Below are 21,637 nucleotides of genomic sequence, written 5' to 3' on the forward strand. Positions count from 1 at the left end.
TGCCCCCTACTGGCCGGGAAAAAAACCATCAAATCATTCTCCATAGTCAGATTTTTATATTTTCAATGAATAATAAGTAACCCTTATCTGAAAATGGCACCATTGATCAAAACTCTTGTATTTGTATTAATAGAAAATAAAAAAATTAATGTGCCAAAAAGGAAAACGTTTTTATAGATTAGAAATGAGCAGCTTAATTTTCTATATCAAAATAATGATTCTAGACAGACTGGATAAAGCCATACTCAAACACATAGGGGCAGTGTGACACCATATACTTGATTGTCCCCTATGGGGAAATCTGTCCTGGAAATTGGACAACTAAAAAGTGCTGCTGATTCCACATAAATGCATAGAATCAGTTGACACAACATAGAACCTACATAGAATAACACCCCCCTCAAACATCCCCCTCTTGACCCACACAAACGTTTGTTAGTTCATGCCAGGCAATGCTACAGGAACACTACAGGGATATGTACAGGGTGTGTGTTCGTGTTAGTTCACATGATTTTAATGTGAAATATTTGTTTCAAAAAATTGCTGCAAAACCCACTCACACTTCATTAGTGGACTTGTGTCAGGGGGAATTGACATCAAGGTGATGAGTGTTCTTGGCCAGTTGCCTTTTGCAACCCCAGACTAACTGCCTCTAAAAGCTATTGTCTGGCTTCTTCTACTTGTTAACTCAAAACAACATTGGCATGAAACATGTTCTCTTTTGTCTTTTCTTAGTGTGCAGTTTACAGTTCTCAATTGCATATAAGCATTTCTTTTGAACAATGTTGCAGATTTTTTTCCAAAGAGTGTAACACAAGAAACAGAGCTGTGTGGCCAGTGCAAAACTGGAAATGCGTTTCTGAAATGTAGTTCCCATCTCAAAACCGAAATAGATTATCAAAACTATATGATACTGTCAACATTGTTAAATCATTCATCAAAAGATGACGAAAAACAATGAACCCAACCATACTGAACTCTTCAGTCCAAGCAGGCAAAACAGACAGTTAGACTGTCTTGTAAAAATCCCAGTCGATCAAAAATGATTTGCAGTCACTCAATCACGACGATCACAACTGGAAATACAACTAGCAAAAGGTGCAGAATTATGGGCAATTACTCTCCATTTATACGTAATTATAATGAAACATTTTCATACACATCAAATCAAATATTATTCCTGATCAAAAACAAAAAACAAAGCATATTGTGGGCAGGATTTTTTTCATCTGTTGTCATAGACATCTAAAATCACATATATTCAATATGTAGACTTGTTAACTCAAACACAGTCCCACTTTGCTCCCGAGTGGCTTAGTGGTCTCGGGCACTGCATGTCAAGAGGCGTCACTACAGTCCCTGGTTCAAATACAGGCAGTACCACATCTGCCTGTGATTGGGCGGTGCACAATTGGTCCAGCGTTGTCCGAGTTTGGCCGGGGTAGGCTGCCAATATAAATAAGAATTTCTTCTTAACTGACTTGCCTAGTAAAATAATACATCAAATGGAGGAACACAACTGATATGAAGGTAAAGGCCTCAATTGTTCCAAAGCAAAGCTCTACGATGGAAGGTGTTGGAGATGACAATTCAGGAGTAACCCAACTTCATTTTTGTTGCATGTCTGCAATATTGTAGAAAATCACAAACATTTGACAGTTCCCATTGCGTACAGGAGATCTTTCCCTATATTGTACATGGTTTTACACTGATGGGGTGATTTAGACTTTTCTGCACTAGTATTTACCGATAGCCGGAAACAGTGAACACAATTCCACAATTCCATTTCTTTTCGGATGAAAAGGATGTGTTGATATTCTGTAAACAAAACACATAACAGTGAATTTTGTATTCACTGATGACATTTGTATTTAAAGATTTGCAAAAGGATGTTTAAGATATGCAACTTAGGTACAAAGGCAAGAAAATGATCAGAAGTTCTGTAAATTAGTATTTGAGCGTTTGATAATTGTTGTTTTGCTAAAGAAACGTTTCGACACAGATCCCCAAAATGCTTGTAGAGAATTTAGAAACAATGTAATCTCTGGTAGTGCAAATAATTTCTCTATTTAAATATATATATTTTTTAAGACAAAAAAAAAATCGAATTCAATGCCCTTTTTTTGGGAGACTATAAGAGGGATGATTCTAACTTGAAAGGGCTGTAGAGGTTGGCCTTTGTTCCAGGCTTCGTCAATGCGTGCGAAGCCTCTCTAAGCCGCACTTATTTAAATATGCAATGTTTTAAAGCTCAGAGCAGCATGGTGCCCATGAGTAGAGGAGGTGAGAAAGGGAGAGAGGTAGTGGAAGAGATGGAGTGAGGGAGAGAGAGAAGGAGAGATGAGAAGTCAAGTCACTGCTCTGTTTATTCAAAACTAGCACAACAACCACTTGGCACCCTGTTCCTCACCTCTTACATCTGTGACATGACAGCTGAGGCAGGAGGAGAGGGTGATGTAGTGGGAGTATGTAATACACATGTAGGATCTTAATTTGACCTGTATTGTCACAGCAAAATAATCCTTCAGCAACGGGATTCGAACGTTTAGTCCATAATGTTTCTTGGTTGGTGTTTAGGCAAAATTAGGCTTCATGAAAAGTACAATAGTGCTAATATTACCATGTGTTAATATGGGTTTTCAATTAATTAATGTAAATCACGAAGCTCGACTAAAGTGATGAAGTTCATGCTTAAAAGCCGTTGGGAGGGGGGGGGGGGTTCTACGCTGACATGGAATTGTTTTAAGAAGGCTATACCATGGATCATTTAGCTATTTGATTTAGAATTTTAGGACCCCTTTTAGGAATTTAATGATTTAAAAAAATCTTTATTTTTTTTACAAATTAAATATTGAATTTGGACTTTACTACTATAGCCCATAGAATAACACATTCATAAAAGGCTAAATTAAGTTCCGACATCTGAACATGTACCAGAGAGCCATTGATATCATATGTTCTGTTTTTTCTTGGATTCCTCTAAATCAACATTTACCTTAAGTAAACAAAACGTCAGCCGATCAACTGGATTACTTCATAATTAAAAGAATTCTAGACAAATTCTTCTAAGTCTCCCTTTCAACCAGACATGAGTCTTATAGTAGAGTCTGGCGCACAAGGCTAGACAAGGACTCTACTGCTACCAGTATTATAAGAATCTGTATGTCTGGTCAGTGGCTGAGGAACAGATGGTCAGCTGGATTAATATAGTCAATGAATGAATCCCATTATGTAGTTAAGAGTGGAGTCCAGTGAGGGGGAAGGGGAGGAGTGAGACGGTCTCCCTCTGAGAAACAGATCTGATCGACTATCCCCAGACAGAGGAGACAGGGCAGAGCAACATCTAACACCCAGGACCGGTCTGCTCTGTTGACAAACACAGGGCACATTTTTTTGACAGCTGTCTGGTTTATGTATGAAAGAAATATCCAGTCAGACAACAGACTCAGACTGCACATTCATATAAATAGAAATGTATACAGAAATATAGGTAACAGAAAGTGTGCCTTTTTGTATTGAGGTCTAAGAATAGATGATACAACTAAACTGAGAGAATTTGTCACACTGCATCGTTGTATGGAATCGTATTATTCTCTCTAGGCTGCCTCTCCTGTCATTTCACTAGAGGGAGCTCTAATGACACGGCAGGAAATGCTGTGTGTCTGACTGAGAGGCTATGACGCTGTTCTACACAGTGACTCCGTGGTGATATCAGTCTGAATTGAGGTGTACGAACCCAGTGATAACTCTGTGTTTGGAGGCCATTGCTGATGAGGAATCAGTAGAGAGCCACTGATGAGATGAAAAGGGTTTTAGATTGGCTGTGTGTTTCCTGCCCGAGGGTGTGTTCTCTGATTTACGTCTGGAGACGGAGAGCAATAACTGGTCACTGCCTGGGAGGCGGTGGCATCTTGTGTGCGTGTATGTGGTTTTTGTGGTATTTGTGCATATGTGATCCCCTATATTCTTATTGCATGTCTATGTGTGTGACATGTCGTGTGTGTGTGTGATTTATTTACTGTCTAGGCTAATGCAGAGGAGTTCAACTTGTTTCAATTAGGAGCTATTCATTCAGAGACTTCTTGTGTGCCTTAACAGGTTTCAAGGTGGCATCCCTCTTGGCCTGGTGCAGTCCTCTATAGACATGGCAATTGTGCCTCATGGGAGTTATACCCAGTGCTGTCCGGCTAGAGGACTCCATGAGGAAGGGAGGGAGTGGTAACTGAACCACACAGATACAGACATGCAGTACGGTAATCTGCTGCACTCCTACTAATTACCCCAGAACTAATCCTTGGGGTTTTCACATGGAACAGAACCAGCACCGCACTCATTGAATTGAATATAGGTTAATGGGATGGAATCAGAGACTGGATAGTTAAGCTGATCCCTGTCTCCCCTCTTCTCACTGACGCCCCACTCTATACCCAGACCAGACCAGCCTAACCCAGATCAGACTAGCCTAACCCAGACCAGACCAGCCTAACCCAGATCAGACCAGCCTAACCCAGACCAGACTAGCCTAACCCAGATCAGACTAGACTAACCCAGACCAGACTAGCCTAACCCAGATCAGACTAGACTAACCCAGACCAGACCAGCCTAACCCAGACCAGACTAGCCTAACCCAGATCAGACTAGACTAACCCAGACCAGACTAGCCTAACCCAGATCAAACTAGCCTAACCCAGATCAGACTAGCCTAACCCAGATCAGACTAGCCTAACCAGACCAGCCTAACCCAGATCAGACTAGCCTAACCCAGATCAGACCAGCCTAACCCAGACCAGACTAACCCAGATCAGCCTAACCCAGATCAGACCCACCTAACCCAAATCAGACCCACCTAACCCAGACCAGCCTAACCCAAACCAGACCAGCCTAACCTAATTCAGACCATCTTAACCTAGACCAGACCAGCCTAATCCAGATCCGACCAACCTAACCCAGACCAGACTAGCCTAACCCTGACCAGCCTAACCCAGACCAGACTCACCCAGACCAGACCAGCCTAATCCAGACCAGCCTAACCCAGACCAGACTAGCCTAACCCAGACCAGACTAGCCTAACCCAGACCAGACCAGCCTAACCCAGACCAGACTAGCCTGACCTAGACCAGACTAGCCTAACCCAGACCAGACTAAACCAGACCAGAGAGAAGAGGATGCTAAAAGCCACGCTTTGTCGAGACGCACCTTCTCACACCCTCAGATGTCTGAAGACTTAGTCATGTTGTTTGTTTGGGTGTTGTCTGCTTTTTTTGTGATCCTTAGGAGCCAAAATGGAAGCCAATGCCAAGCCATTTTGGCTTAGTGGCTTTCTGCTACAGTAATGTTAGGCCTTCAGTGAGAAACTGCAGCTCTTTACGACTGCACAGAGTCGAGAGGTTGGAGTGTTGCAAGAAGATATCCTGGCCCTCGGCGGGGTCGGAACAGGGCGTGTCTCGCTGCCCTGCAGTGGATTCCATTTATTACATCAAAGAGTTTGTCTGCTCTCTTCTCACCCAGGGAAAGACATTCCAGTGTGTAGTTTAGTTTTCACTGGGGATCATGGGAAAATGAGGTTAGTGTAGTGCACTTTAGTTCTTAGTGGAGAGGGGAGAGGAGTCTACTATTTTCATATCAGACTTCTATGCACTATTACAAAAAGTCATAAATCAAATAATCAAAGGCTGACCTCCTTAACTCAACAACTCCTAAAATACTCCTAAAATAAACACTGCCATAACAATATGACAGCTGTTTCCCAAACAGGTTCCTCACCTCTCCTCAGAGGCCTGCCTAATGTAAGAATGACCTGATCGTTTTTGGCAGAAGGCAGTTTGACTGCTGCCAAATCGCTCTCTCTCTTCTTCCTCTGAGACGTGTCCCCTTTATGTCTTTCCATTGCACCAGTGACAGGTGAAACGCTATGGTCTGAGTGAGTCTGGGCCAGTCCCCATCAATAAAATGACTCTCCAGCACACATGTTCCATATTCCACAGCCAGACCGGTATGTCCATCCATGTGTTGTCATATCGACTCACACTGTAGGCAAACAGAAAAAACTGGGAAGCAGACGTAATCTGTGGCCTTTTCTCAATTGGATTTGCTCAACTCTTGCATCCTCTCTCCATTCTCTCTTGCCTCCTTTTGATAAAGGTCAAAGTTAATCGAGGAGAGGCGGAAAGTAAAGTGTATGAAAATGCGCTTGTATGAAATGAGACTCTCCTTCGTGAGACTCTCCTTCAATGCATTTTATACATGAAAGGATGTATGCAATATATCAAATGTATGCAATATATTTTATAGATGACAGAATAAGTAGGGTATCATTTTTAAATGTTTGGATGCTTTTGTCCTTCTAGAAAACAAAATTCAAAGGGGGTGTGGCTGATTTCAAAGCACTTCTGCGAAGGACTCTGGTAGGATACGCTTGTAGTTCCTCGCCAAAGGAGGCTATCGAGGAGGATCGTCTTCCGTTTGCCTACTAACGAATTGACACTCCTCGACCACTTGGTTTCCAGGTCACTGAGAATGGAGGAGAGAGGATGAAGGACATACTTTTGCCCAAATTGGAAAAGGCCAGAGTGTGATAAAGGTTGATTAAACATGACCAGCATAACCTTAGTACCCTTTACTTTACCCCATTTCCTGAACAAGCACAACTCAATCTTGAACATAAGAACATCCTGTTAGAAGTGAGTTTGTACACTATATAATCAACAGGTGGCAGTGTTGCATTCAAGATGTGTCTCCCAAGCCAGAGCCCTGAGAGCTGATAAGAGATACACAAATCCATATTGTGTCAGAACGGCCATAATTAAATCCATCTATCTACTTGATGTATTTATATCCAGCACATTTCTCTGTGTGTCTACAGGAGACAGATTGGATATTGTATTTTTGTGGCAGCCAAACTGTCCTTTTAGCTCACATAACAATGTTCAACTGAAGAGAACATGTTTTGACTGGTCTCATGGTATCGTTATGTGATGAATTTGTCCCCTTGTCATCCTAGTATAGGTCTTTATAAGACTCAGCAATGAGACAGTACAGGCTGACATCCCAGACATTCTCAAACACGTGAGGATGGATGTAATTGCCATGGGTTTAGAAAAACGAGTCTCAAACCTGTAGTGCTTACAGTGCACAGGAGGGTGGTGGCACCTTAATTGGTGAGGACAGGCCCTTGGTAAAGGCTGGAGCGGAATTAGTGGATTCCATGTGTTTGATGCCATTCCATTCACTCCTTTCCAGACATTATTATGAGCCATCTGGCTTCTTGCTCCAAGACAAGCTAAACACTTTCTTTGCCCGTTTTGATGATAACACAGTGGAACCGACACAGGCCGCTCGCCCGGTCTGAGCTCTCGTTCTTTGTGGCCGACGTGAGTAAGACATTTAAGCGTGTTAACCCTCGCAAGGCTGACTGCCCAGACGGCATCCCTAGCCGCGTCCTTAGAGCATGTGCAGATCAGCTGGCTGGAGTGTTTACAGACATATTCATCTCTCCCTATCCCAGTCTGCTGTCCCCATTTGCTTCAAGATGTTCACTATTGTTCCTGTACCCAAGAAAGCAAAGGTAACTGAACTAAATTACTATCACCCACTTCTGTCATCATGAAGTGCGTTGAGAGGCTAGTTAAGGATCATATCCCCACCACCTTACCTGACACCCTAGACCCACTGCAATTTGCATACCGCCCCAATAGATCCACGGGTGATGCAATCACCATCACACTGCATACTTCCCTATCCCATCTGGACAAGAGGAATAGCTATGTAAGAATGCTGTTTATTGACTACAGCTCAGCCTTCAACACCATAGTACCCTCCAAGCTCATCATTAAGCTCGGGGCCCTGGGTCTGATCCCTGCCCAGTGCAACTGGGTCCTGGACTTCCTGACAGGCCGCCCCCAGGTGGTGAAGGTAGGAAACAACACCACTACGCTGATCCTCTACACAGGGGCCCCACAAGGGCGCGTGCTCAGCCACCTCCTGTGCTCCCTGTTCACCCAGGACTGCATGTCCACGCACGCCTCCAACTCAATCATCAAGTTTTCAGACGACAAAACAATGGTAGCCCTGATTACCAACAACGACAAGACAGCCTACAGGGAGGAGGTGAGGGCCCTGGCGGAATGGTGCCAGGAAAATAGCCTCTCCCTCCATGTCAACAAAACGAAGGAGCTGATTGTGGACTTCAGGAGACATCAGAGGGAGCAACCCCCTATCCACATCGACAGGGCCGCAGTGGAAAAGGTGAAAAGCTTCGAGTTCCTCGGCATACACATCAGTGACATTCTGAAATGTTCCACATACACAGACAGTGTTGTGAAGAAGAAATTAGTCTTGGCCCCTAAGACCCTCACAAACTTTTACAGATGCACCATTGAGAGCATCCTGTCAGGCTGTATCACCGCCTGGTACGGCAACTGCACCGTCCGCAACTGAAGTGCTCTCCAGAGGGTGGTGAGGTCAGCACAACGCATCACCGGGAGCCCACTGCCTGCCCTTCAGGACATCTACAGCACCTGGTGTCAAAGGAAAGCCAAGATCATCAAGGACCTCAGCCACCCGAGCCACAGCCGGTTTAACCCGCTATCATCCAGAAGGCGAGGTCAGTACAAGTGCATCAAAACTGGGACCAAAAGACTGAAAAACTGCTTCTATCTCAAGGCCATCAAACTCTTAAATAGCCTTCAATAGGCGGCCTCCACCCAGTACCCTGCCCTGAACTTTAATCACTGTCACCATCCGGCTACCACCCGATTACTCATCCCTGCACCTTAGAGGCTTCTGCCCTATGTACATACTGTGCATAGATTTTTCTATTGTGTTATTGACTGTACGATTGTTTATGTGTAACTCTGTGTTGTTGTTTGTGTCACACTGCTTTGCTTTATCTTGGCCAGGTCACAGTTGTAAATGAGAACTTGTTCTCAACTGGCTTACCTGGTTAAATAAAGGTGAAATTAAAAATGAACATAGACATGGAACACTGGCCACTTTAATGTTAACATACTGTTTTACCCACTTTAAATGCACAGTACAGTGCCTTGCGAAAGTATTCGGCCCCCTTGAACTTTGCGACCTTTTGCCACATTTCAGGCTTCAAACATAAAGATATAAAACTGTATTTTTTTGTGAAGAATCAACAACAAGTGGGACACAATCATGAAGTGGAACGACATTTATTGGATATTTCAAACTTTTTTAACAAATCAAAAACGGAAAAATTGGGCGTGCAAAATTATTCAGCCCCTTTACTTTCAGTGCAGCAAACTCTCTCCAGAAGTTCAGTGAGGATCTCTGAATGATCCAATGTTGACCTAAATGACTAATGATGATAAATACAATCCACCTGTGTGTAATCAAGTCTCCGTATAAATGCACCTGCACTGTGATAGTGTCAGAGGTCCGTTAAAAGCGCAGAGAGCATCATGAAGAACAAGGAACACACCAGGCAGGTCCGAGATACTGTTGTGAAGAAGTTTAAAGCCGGATTTGGATACAAAAAGATTTCCCAAGCTTTAAACATCCCAAGGACCACTGTGCAAACGATAATATTGAAATGGAAGGAGTATCAGACCACTGCAAATCTATCAAGACCTGGCCGTCCCTCTAAACTTTCAGCTCATACAAGGAGAAGACTGATCAGAGATGCAGCCAAGAGGCCCATGATCACTCTGGATGAATTGCAGAGATCTACAGCTGAGGTGGGACACTCTGTCCATAGGACAACAATCAGTCGTATATTGCACAAATCTGGCCTTTATGGAAGAGTGGCAAGAAGAAAGCCATTTCTTAAAGATATCCATAAAAAGTGTTGTTTAAAGTTTGCCACAAGCCACCTGGGATACACACCAAACATGTGGAAGAAGGTGCTCTGGTCAGATGAAACCAAAATTGAACTTTTTGGCAACAATGCAAAACGTTATGTTTGGCGTAAAAGCAACACAGCTCATCACCCTTAACACACCATCCCCACTGTCAAACATGGTGGTGGCAGCATCATGGTTTGGGCCTGCTTTTCTTCAGCAGGGACAGGGAAGATGGTTCAAATTGATGGGAAGATGGATGGAGCCAAATACAGGACCATTCTGGAAGAAAACCTGATGGAGTCTGCAAAAGACCTGAGACTGGGACGGAGATTTGTCTTCCAACAAGACAATGATCCAAAACATAAAGCAAAATCTACAATGGAATGGTTCAAAAATAAACATATCCAGGTGTTAGAATGGCCAAGTCAAAGTCCAGACCTGAATCCAATCGAGAATCTGTGGAAAGACCTGAAAACTGCTGTTCACAAATGCTCTCCATCCAACCTCACTGAGCTCGAGCTGTTTTGCAAGGAGGGATGGGAAAAAATTTCAGTCTCTCGATGTGCAAAACTGATAGAGACATACCCCAAGCGACTTACAGCTGTAATCGCAGCAAAAGGTGGCGCTACAAAGTATTAACTTAAGGGGGCTGAATAATTTTGCACGCCCAATTTTTCAGTTTTTGATTTGTTAAAAAAGTTTGAAATATCCAATAAATGTCGTTCCACTTCATGATTGTGTCCCACTTGTTGTTGATTCTTCACAAAAAAATACAGTTTTATATCTTTATGTTTGAAGCCTGAAATGTGGCAAAAGGTCGCAAAGTTCAAGGGGGCCGAATACTTTCGCAAGGCACTGTATATACTGTATTCTAGTCACGGCCATCCTATTAAACTATTGCGGTTCATATACTACTCTATCCATGTGTTCTACAGATATACTATATATTATATCCACATACTGTCCATAATGTCTATACATCCCATCACATATACCGTAGCAGTCAAAAGTTTGGACACACCTACTCATTTCAGGGTTTTTCTTTATTTTTACTATTTTTGACACTGTAGAATAATAATGAAGACATATCTATGAAATAACCCATATGAAATCATGTAGTAACCAAAAAAGTGTTAAACAAATCAAAATATATTTTATATTTGAGATTCTTCAAAGTAGACACCCTCTGCTTTGATGTCAGCTGTGCTCCACTCTTGGCATTCTCTCAACCAGCTTCAAGAGGTATTATATATATTTCATTTAACAGGTGTGCCTTGTTAAAAGTTAATTTGTGGAATTTCTTTCCTTCTTAATGCGTTTGAGCCAATCAGTTGTGTTGTGACAAGGTAGGGGTAGTATACAGAATATATCTCTATTTGGTAGCTCAAATAAGCAAAGAGAAATTACAGTCAATCATTACTTTAAGATGTGAAGGTCATTCAGTATCGAACATTTCAAGAACTTTTAACGTTTCTTCGAGTGTAGTTGCAAAAACCATCAAGCGCTATGATGAAACTGGCTCTCATGAGAACCGCCACAGGACAGGAAGACCCAGTTACCTCTGCTGCAGAGGATAAGTTCAGTTAACTGCACCTCAGATTGCAGCCAAAATAAACACTTCACAGAGTTCAAGTAACAGACCCATCTCTACATCAACTGTTTCAGAGGAGACTGCATGAATCAGGCCTTCATGGTCTAATTGCTGCAAGGAAACCACTACTAAAGAACACCACTAAGAAGAAGAGACTTGGTTGGGCCAAGAAACATGAGCAATGGACATTAGACCGGTGGAAATCTGTCCTTTGGTCTGATGTGATTTTTGGATCCAACTGCCATGTCTTTGTATGACGCAGAGTAGGTGAACGGATGATCTCCGCATGTGTGGTTCCCACCATGAAGCATGGGGGAGGAGGTGTGATGATGTGTATATAGTCTCGCTATTGTTATTTTACTGTTATTTTACTGCTGCTCTTTAACTAGTTGTTACTTTTATTTCTTATTCTTATTTTGTATTTTTTAAACTGCATTGTTGGTTAGGGACTTGTAAGTAAGCATTTAACTGCGCATGTGACTAATACCATTTGATTTGATGTGGGGGGTGCTTTACTGGTGACTCTGTCAGTGATTTATTTAGAAGTCAAGGCACACTTTACCAGCATGGATACCACAGCATTCTGCAGCAATACGCCATCCCATCTGCTTTGCTCTTAGTAGGACTATCATTTATTTTTCAACAGGACAATGACCTAAAACACACCTTCAGGCAGTGTAAGGGTTATTTGACCAAGAAGGAGAGTGATGGTGTGCTGTATCAGATGACATGGCCTCCACAATCTCCCGACCTCAACCTAATTGAGATGGTTGGGGATGACCGCAGAGCGATGGAAAAGCAGCTAACAAGTGCTCAGCATGTGTGGGAACTTCTTCAAGACTGTTGGAAAAGCATTCCTCATGAAGCTGGTTGAAAGAGTGTGAAAGCTGTCATCAAGGCAAAAGGGTTTCTACTTTAAAGAATCGCATATAAAATATATTTTGATTTCGGTTACTACATGATTCCATATGTGTTATTTCATAGTTTTGATGTCTTCACTATTATTCTACAATGTAGAAAATAGTAAAAATGTAAGAAAAACCCTTGAATGAGTAGGTGTGTACAAACTTCTGACTGGCACTATATATATATATATATATATATATATACATACATATATATATACATACACATACATACACACAGTATTGATACATAAATACATACACTGTATATATATAGTTACAAAAGTATGTGGACACCCTTTCAATTTACTGGATTTGGCTATTTCAGCCACACCCGCTACTGACAGGTGTATAAATCAAGCACACAGCCATACAATCTCCATAGACAAACATTGGCAGTAGATTAGCCTTTCTGAAGAGCCCTAGTGACTTTCAACATGGCACAGTCATAGGATGACACCTTTCCAACAATTCAGTTCATTACATTTCTGCCCTGCTAGAGCTGCCCGGTCAACTGTAAGTGCTGTTGTTGTGAAGTGTTGCTCGTAAAAATAGTTTGTCCTCGGTTGCAACATTCACTGCCGAGTTCCAAACTGCCTCTGGAAGCAACGTCTGGACAAGAACTGTTTGTCGGGAGCTTCATGAAATGGATTTCCATGGTTGAGCAGCCACACACAAGCCTAAGATCATCATGCGCAATGCCATATTTTGGCTGGAGTGGTGTAAAGGTCCTGGCCATTAGACTTTGGAGTAGTGGAAACACGTTCTCTGGAGTGAGGAATCACGCTTCACCATCTGGTAGTCCGATGGACGAATCTTGGTTTGGCGGATGCCAGGAGAACGTTACCTGCCCGAATACATATTTCCAACTTTAAAGTTTGGTGGAGGAGGAATACTGTTTTTAATGGTTCGGGCTAAGCCCCTTACTTCCAGTGAAGGGAATTCTTAACCCTACATCATACAATGACATTCTAGACGATTATGTGCGTTCAACTTTGTGGCAACAGTTTGGGGAAGGCCCTTTCCTGTTTCAGCTTGACAATGTCTCCTGTGCACATAGCGAGGTCCATAGAGAAATGGTTTGTTGAGATCGGTGTGGAAGAACTTGACTGGCCTGCACAGAGCCCTGACCTCAACCCCATCAAACATCTTTAGAATGAATTGGAACGCCGACTGCAAGCCAGGTCTTATCGCCCAACATCAGTGTCCAACCTCACTAATGCTCCTGTGACTGAATGGAAGCAAGTCCCCGCAGCAATGTTCCAACATCTAGTGGAAAGCCTTCCCAGAAGAGTGGAGGCTGTTATAGCTGCAAAGGAAAGACCAACTCTATATTAATGCCCATGATTTTGGAATGAGATGTTCGATGAGCAGGTGTCCACATACTTTTGGCCATGTAGTGTGTATATAGTGCATTCAGAAAGTATTCAGACCCTTTTCCCCTTTTCCACATTTTGTTACATTACAGCTTTATTTCTAAAAATGATTAAATACATTTTTCCCCTCATCAATCTACCCACAATACCCCAAAATGACAAAGTGAAAACAAATTTTTATAATATATAAAATACCTTATTTACATACGTTTTCAGACCCTTTGCTATGCGACTCGAAATTGAGTTCGGGGTCATCCTGTTTCCATCCATCATCCATCATCCTTCAGATGTTTCCATTGATCATCCTTCAGATGTTTCTACAACTTGATTGGGATCCACCTGTGGTCATTTCAATTGGTTGGACATGATTTGGAAAGGCACACACCTGTCTATATGAAGTCCCACAGCTAACAATGCATGCCAGAGCAAAAACTATGGCACAAGGTCGAAGAAATTGTCAGAGAGCGCAGACAGGATTGTGTCGAGGCACATAACAGTTCTGCAGCATTGAAGGTCACCAAGAACACAGTGGCCTCCATAATTCTTAAATGGAAGAAGTCTGGATCCACCAAGATTGTTCCTAGTGCTGGCTGCCAGGCCAAACTTAGCAATCGAGGGAGAAGGCTCTTGGTCAGGCAGGTGGCCAAGAAACCGAGGGTCACTCTGACAGAGCTCCAGATTTCCTCTGTGGAGATGGGAGAAGCTTCCAGAAGGACAATCATCTCTGCATCACCACCAATCAGGCCTTTATGGTAGAGTGACCAGACGGAAGCCACCCATCAGTAAAAGGAACATGACAGCCCATTTGGAGTTTGCCAAAGGTATCTAAAGACTCTCAGACAATGAGAAACAAGATGATCTTTTCTGATGAAACAAAGATTGAACTCTTTGGCCTGAATGCCAAGTGTCATGTCTGGAGGAAACCTGGCACCATCCCTACGGTGAAGCACGGTGGTGGCAGCGTCATGCTGTGGGGATGTTTTTCAGCGGCAGGGACTGGGAGACTAGTCAGGATCGAGGGAAAGATGAACGGAGCAAAGTACCGAGAGATCCTTGATGAAATCCTACTCCAGAGCACTCAGGACCTCAGACTGGGGCAAAGGTTCACCTTCCAACAGGACAACGACCCTAAGCACACATGCAAGACAACGCAGGAATGGCTTCGGGACAAGTCTCTGAATGTCCTTGAGTGGCTCAGCCAGAGCCCGGATTTGAACCTGATCGAACATCTCTAGAGAGACCTGGAAATAGCTGTGCTGCGACACTCCCCATCCAACCTGACAGAGCTTGAGAGGATTTGCAGAGAAGAATTGGAGAAACTCCCCAAATACAGGTGTACCAAGATTGTAGCGTCATACCCAAGAAGACTTGAGGATGTAATCGCTGCCAAAGGTGCTTCAACAAAGTACTGAGTAAAGGGTCTGAATACTTGTAAATGTGATATTTCAGTTTTTTATTTTTAATACATTTGCAAAACATTCAAAAAACCTGTTATTTCATTGTCATTAAAGGGTACTGTGTATAGATTGATGAAGGGGAAAAAAACTATTTAATCCATTTTAGAATAAGGCTGTAACATAACAAAATGTGTAAAAGGTGAAGGGGTCTGAATATTTTCCAAATGCACTTTATATACCTTTATTTGTTTATTTATTAGTATTCCGGACACCAAATATTTATATATTTATATATTTCAATTTTACTTTTAGACTTGTGTGTATTGTTAGATATTACTGCATTGTTGGAGCTAGGCACACAAACTTTTCTCTACACCTGCAATAACATCTGCTAAACATGTGTATGCGACCAATTCAAATCCGATTTGATTGGAGAGAAACAATGACAGTAGCACTGTTGGTGCAGTGTATGCCAGGCACATTTAAGGACATTTTATGCTACAGTGCTGCAGTCTATAGAGAGGGCCTCTACTGGCTCTAGAGTCTAGTGTCTTATCTAATGAGTCTGTGTTGACCCCTCTTTGTGGGATAGATCTGCCTGGCAGCCCCTCACTACTGAGTGACCATGTCCACGAGAAACCACTGACCTCTGGAGCCACAGGATAGCCACAGGATAGCCACAGGATAGCCACAGGATAGCCACGGGATAGCCACAGGATAGCCACAGGATAGCCACAGGATAGCCACAGGATAGCCACAGGATAGCCACGGGATAGCCACAGGATAGCCACGGGATAGCCACGGGATAGCCACGGGATAGCCACAGGATAGCCACAGGATAGCCACGGGATAGCCACAGGATAGCCACAGGATAGCCACAGGATAGCCACGGGATAGCCACAGGATAGCCACGGGATAGCCATGGGATAGCCACGGGATAGCCACAGGATAGCCACAGGATAGCCACGGGATAGCCACAGGATAGCCACAGGATAGCCACAGGATGGTTTTTCAATACCGTCGATACAGTTTAAACTATTTCTTTGACTTTTTTTTAGTTTTATCAATTGGAATATTTGGTAGCTACTCTTTAAGTAGATACCTACAGTCAACTTTGCAATACTTTAAGTGATAAAGAAGATTGTGTTGTTCATTTCACCAGTCACATCATTTTTCATTATGAAGCTTACCTGTAGTCCCCAGTCACATGGTGTTTGTTGACAAGCACACAACAACAAGAGACCGGAGCCTTGTCACTCACTGTTGTGTAGCATGCGCCAGGTGATCTAGTTACAGTATGGAATTCACTACTATATGTTTTCCTGCTAGATATCTTACAACTATTAAAAGTTAACTGTTTCAAATGTGCTAAATGCTCCACAGTTGTGCACTCAAGGTGGGTGTTTGTAATGAACCACTGCTTCAGGGAACAGAGTACAGACTCTGAGAATACCACATCTTGTATGCCCATAGGCTATCACCCCCGGCACTCTATATAGCCAAGCGGCTTTATCCCAAACATGAAGAAATGTAAAGGCAGCAGGTGGGAGAGTCTTTGAAGATGAAACCAGTGCAGAGTCCCTTCCCTCCTCCCTGCAGACGTTGCCTTCTAAAGGCTACAGCACACTGCTCAAAGCCTAGCTGACATTTGCATGAATCCATCAGCGACGCAACGACAGCACTGACTCTTGGGTCCGTATATTTAGAAAACTATTTGTCATTGAGGATGATGTCTCCCCACATGAAATAATAATACAGTTTACAATAGTATACTAGAGTACATACTATATAACTTAAACTGTACTATATTGTAGAATACTATGCAACACACTAGTATCCCTCGATCATGTATAGTACAATAGAATGTTGTAGTTTACTGTAGAATACTATAGTAAATACTACAGTATTATCTGCAAAAAAACACTATAGTAGATATTACAGTAACGTCCCTAAAAACACTACAGTCTGCAAAAACACGTTTTTAACTATAGTAAATACTACAGTATTTAATTTGCATATACCCTGCCCATTCCCCTCACCCAAATTGCAATTTGTGTCACGCATAATTGGGAAACCTACAGTGATGGAAAAAAGTATTTGATCCCCTGCTGATTTTGTATGTTTTCCCACTGACAAAGAAATGATCAGTCTATAATTTTAATGGTAGATTTATTTGAACAGTGAGAGACAGAATAATAACAGAAAAATCCAGAAAAACGCATGTCAAAAATGTTATAAATTGATTTGCATTTTTAATGAGGGAAATAAGTATTTGACCCCCTCTCAATCAGAAAGATTTCTGGCTCCCAGGTGTCTTTTATACAGGTAACGAGCTGAGATTAGGAGCACACTCTTAAAGGGAGTGCTCCTAATCTCAGTTTGTTACCTGTAAAAAAGACACCTGTGTAACGGCGTTCGTCTGTTGAAAGAGAGTCGGACCGAAATGCAGCGTGTAGGTTACTCATGTGCTTTAATAAAGGAAATAGCGATACATGAAATAACTGTGAGAATACAAAACAACAAACGGAACGTGAAACTATACAGCCTATCTGGTGAATACACAAAGACAGGTACAATCACCCACGAAATACAACGCGAACTCAAGCTACCTAAATACGGTTCCCAATCAGAGACAAAGAGAAGCACCTGACTCTCATTGAGAACCGCCTCAGGCAGCCAAACCTATACCACACCCCTAATCAGCCGCAATCCCAAATAATACAAACCCCAATACGAAACACAACATATATACCCATGTCACACCCTGGCCTACCCAAACTATTAACAAAACACAAAATACAATGACCAAGGCGTGACAACCTGTCCACAGAAGCAATCAATCAATCAATCAGATTCCAAACTCTCCACCATGGCCAAGACCAAAGAGCTCTCCAAGGATGTCAAGGACCAGATTGTAGACCTACACAAGGCTGGAATGGGCTACAAGACCATCGCCAAGCAGCAAGCAATGAACATCTGAATGATTCAGAGGACAACTTGGTGAAAGTGTTGTGGTCAGATGAGACCAAAATGGAGCTCTTTGGCATCAACTCAACTCGCTGTGTTTGGAGGAGGAGGAATGCTGCCTATGACCCCAAGAACACCATCCCCACCGTCAAACACGGAGGTGGAAACATTATGCTTTGGGGGTGTTTTTCTGCTGAGGGTACAGGACAACTTCACCGCATCAAAGGGACGATGGACGGAGCCATGTACCATCAAATCTTGGGTGAGAACCTCCTTCCGTCAGCCAGGGCATTGAAAATGGTTCGTTGATGGTTATTCCAGCATGACAATGACCCAAAACACATGGCCAAAGGCAACACAGGAGTGGCTCAAGAAGAAGCGCATTAAGGTTGCCATCACCATCATCGCCATCACGGTTGACAACTCCATTGTGTCCTCCTCCCAGAGCGCTAAGAACCTTGGCGTGATCCTGGACAACACCCTGTCGTTCTCAACTAACATCAAGGCGGTGGCCCGTTCTTGTAGGTTCATGCTCTACAACATCCGCAGAGTACAACCCTGCCTCACACAGGAAGCAGCGCAGGTCCTAATCCAGGCACTTGTCATCTCCCGTCTGGATTACTGCAACTCGCTGTTGGCTGGGCTCCCTGCCTGTGCCATTAAACCCCTACAACTCATCCAGAACGCCGCAGCCCGTCTGGTGTTCAACCTTCCCAAGTTCTCTCACGTCACCCCGCTCCTCCGCTCTCTCCACTGGCTTCCAGTTGAAGCTCGCATCCGCTACAAGACCATGGTGCTTGCCTACGGAGCTGTGAGGGGAACGGCACCTCAGTACCTCCAGGCTCTGATCAGGCCCTACACCCAAACAAGGGCACTGCGTTCATCCACCTCTGGCCTGCTCGCCTCCCTACCACTGAGGAAGTACAGTTCCCGCGCAGCCCAGTCAAAACTGTTCGCTGCTCTGGCCCCCCAATGGTGGAACAAACTCCCTCACGACGCCAGGACAGCGGAGTCAATCACCACCTTCCGGAGACACCTGAAACCCCACCTCTTTCAGGATTACCTAGGATAGGATAAAGTAATCCTTCTCACCCCCCCTTAAAAGATTTAGATGCACTATTGTAAAGTGGCTGTTCCACTGGATGTCTTAAGGTGAACGCACCAATTTGTAAGTCGCTCTGGATAAGAGCGTCTGCTAAATGACTTAAATGTAAATGTAAATGTAAAATGTAAGGTCCTGGAGTGGCCTAGCCAGTCTCCACACCTTAATCCCATAGAAAATCTGTGGAGGGAGCTGAAGGTTCGAGTTGCCAAACGTCAGCCTCGAAACCTTAATGACTTGAAGAAGATCTGCAAAGAGGAGTGGGACAAAATCCCTCCTGAGATGTGTGCAAACCTGGTGGCCAAGAAACGTCTGACCTCTGTGATTGGCAACAAGGGTTTTGCCACCAAGTACTAAGTCATGTTTTGCAGGGGGGTCAAATACTTATTTCCCTCATTAAAATGCAAATCAATTTATAACATTTTTGACATGCGTTTTTCTGGATTGTTTTTGTTGTTATTCTGTCTCTCACTGTTCAAATAAACCTACCATTAAAATGATAGACGGATCCTTCCTTTGTCAGTGGGCAAACGTACAAAATCAGCAGGGGATCAAATACTTGTTTCCCTCACTGTAAGTATGATCCCCAATTAGAGACAACGATAATCAGCTGCGTCTAATTGGGAATCATACAAAACACCAACATAGAAAATCAAACCTAGAACCACACAGAAATTATAACTAGAGCAAGAAACCCTAGTCACGCCCTGACCAACTCTACCATAGAAAATACAGGTTTTCTATGGTCAGGACGTGACAATAATACAGTAATGTCTGCAAAAACACTACAGTAAATACTACAGTATACTACAATCCACATAAACAATCAATTAATTACTGTAGTATATACCACAGTTTTATTTTACAACAGTATTTATACCTTCAATATTACAGTCAATATTACAGTGTACTACAGTTAATACTACATGTAATACTATAATATTTTTATATGTGGGTCTGAGAGCTTTCATTCTCAGTTGGTTATTTTTTAGACACAAGTACCTTTCAAACTCAAAAAAGAATTGTTTTGTGCTTTTTGTATCCCAATCTAGCTTGCAAGCATATGTTTGCGAGAGTGTGTGCGTGTGTATATATGTGCGCAGGCGTGTGTATTTTTGTGAGTGTGTGTGTGTGCATTCGCCTTCGTGTTTGCGAGTGTATGTGTAAACAGCGTATTGGTTGTTTGGTCCTGGCAGTAAGAACAGCAGCTAGAAGAGTATGGATTGTGCTTGTCTGTCTGCCAGGTGGAGGTTAACTGCAATGGACAAGGCCCTCCAGCATCACCTGCTAGAGGACTGTCTTCATTTCTCCTGCGTCTCTATTCATTTAGACTATTGGGTGAGATGTAGAGGCGTTAAGCATATAACACCCCCACTATCCTTCCATTGTTGGACAGTCAGGGAATAGTTCTGCAGTTATTTAAGATAGATAGATAGATAGATAGATAGATAGATAGATAGATAGATAGATAGATAGATAGATAGATAGATAGATAGATAGATAGTAACATACAAAATCTTCCAAAATGTCTGAACTCCTAAGCTTCTAAAAAAGAGTTTATATTGCGTTATAAGAGATGACAGTGTCACGCCCTGATCTGTTTCACCGTGTCCTTGTGCTTGTCTTCACACCCTCCAGGTGTTGCACATCTTCCCCACTTATCCTCTGGGTATTTATACCTGTGTTTTCTGTCTGTCTGTGACAGTTCGTCTTCTCATCTCCTTTTGGATTGTTAGTAAATGTCTTGGACTCTAACCATCTGCCTCCTGTGTCTGCGTCTGGGTCTCGCCTTGTGCCCTCATAAAACGTGCTTTCATCCGCCATTTTCCATTCTGCCTTATTGCCTTTCTTGTTTCCTGTCAAAGTCGCTCTTTTTCCAGCATTTTTTTATTATTGATTTCTCTCCTAGCTGTCATTCTTGTTTTTGGGGTGCAGTGTTGTATGTATGATGTAACAGAACCAGGGGCTAGAACCAAAATTATTTTCCAATTGTTTCGTTCTGAACAGAACTACTTTTTATTTTTTTCACTGTTCCTACCAGCAAAATAAAGTTCTGAACCCAATTCGAACCAAAGAAAGTAACATCTTATATCATTCCTTCCTGTTCCTTTTTTAACCTGTGAAAACATTTGTTTTACGTTTAGCTCATTAAATGACTCAGTGTGGATAGAGCAGGCAAGCTAGTTGTTTACATGCGTGATGGACAGACGAGTGTAGTTTATGGAGCAAGATGCGACTGACAGGAGGAGGAGGAGGATTGAAGTTTGTTATGACATGCATTATATGAATTAGGTCCACAGAATTATACCTAGGAGGAGTAGCTTCTGTGGAGGAACTTTGAATGTAGTTTCTAGCTAACAAGCTTGTTGTGCATGTTAGCTAAAAACAAGTCTTAACTTTTTGTAGTTAATATGTCCAACTTCAAATGTGATAACTAGACGTATAGTATCCTTAACTAGCATTGAAAAAGTGAATCCAAAGGTGCGGACTCCG

Source organism: Oncorhynchus nerka, linkage group LG5 (genome assembly GCF_034236695.1).
Source record: "Oncorhynchus nerka isolate Pitt River linkage group LG5, Oner_Uvic_2.0, whole genome shotgun sequence".
NCBI lineage: Eukaryota > Metazoa > Chordata > Actinopteri > Salmoniformes > Salmonidae > Oncorhynchus > Oncorhynchus nerka.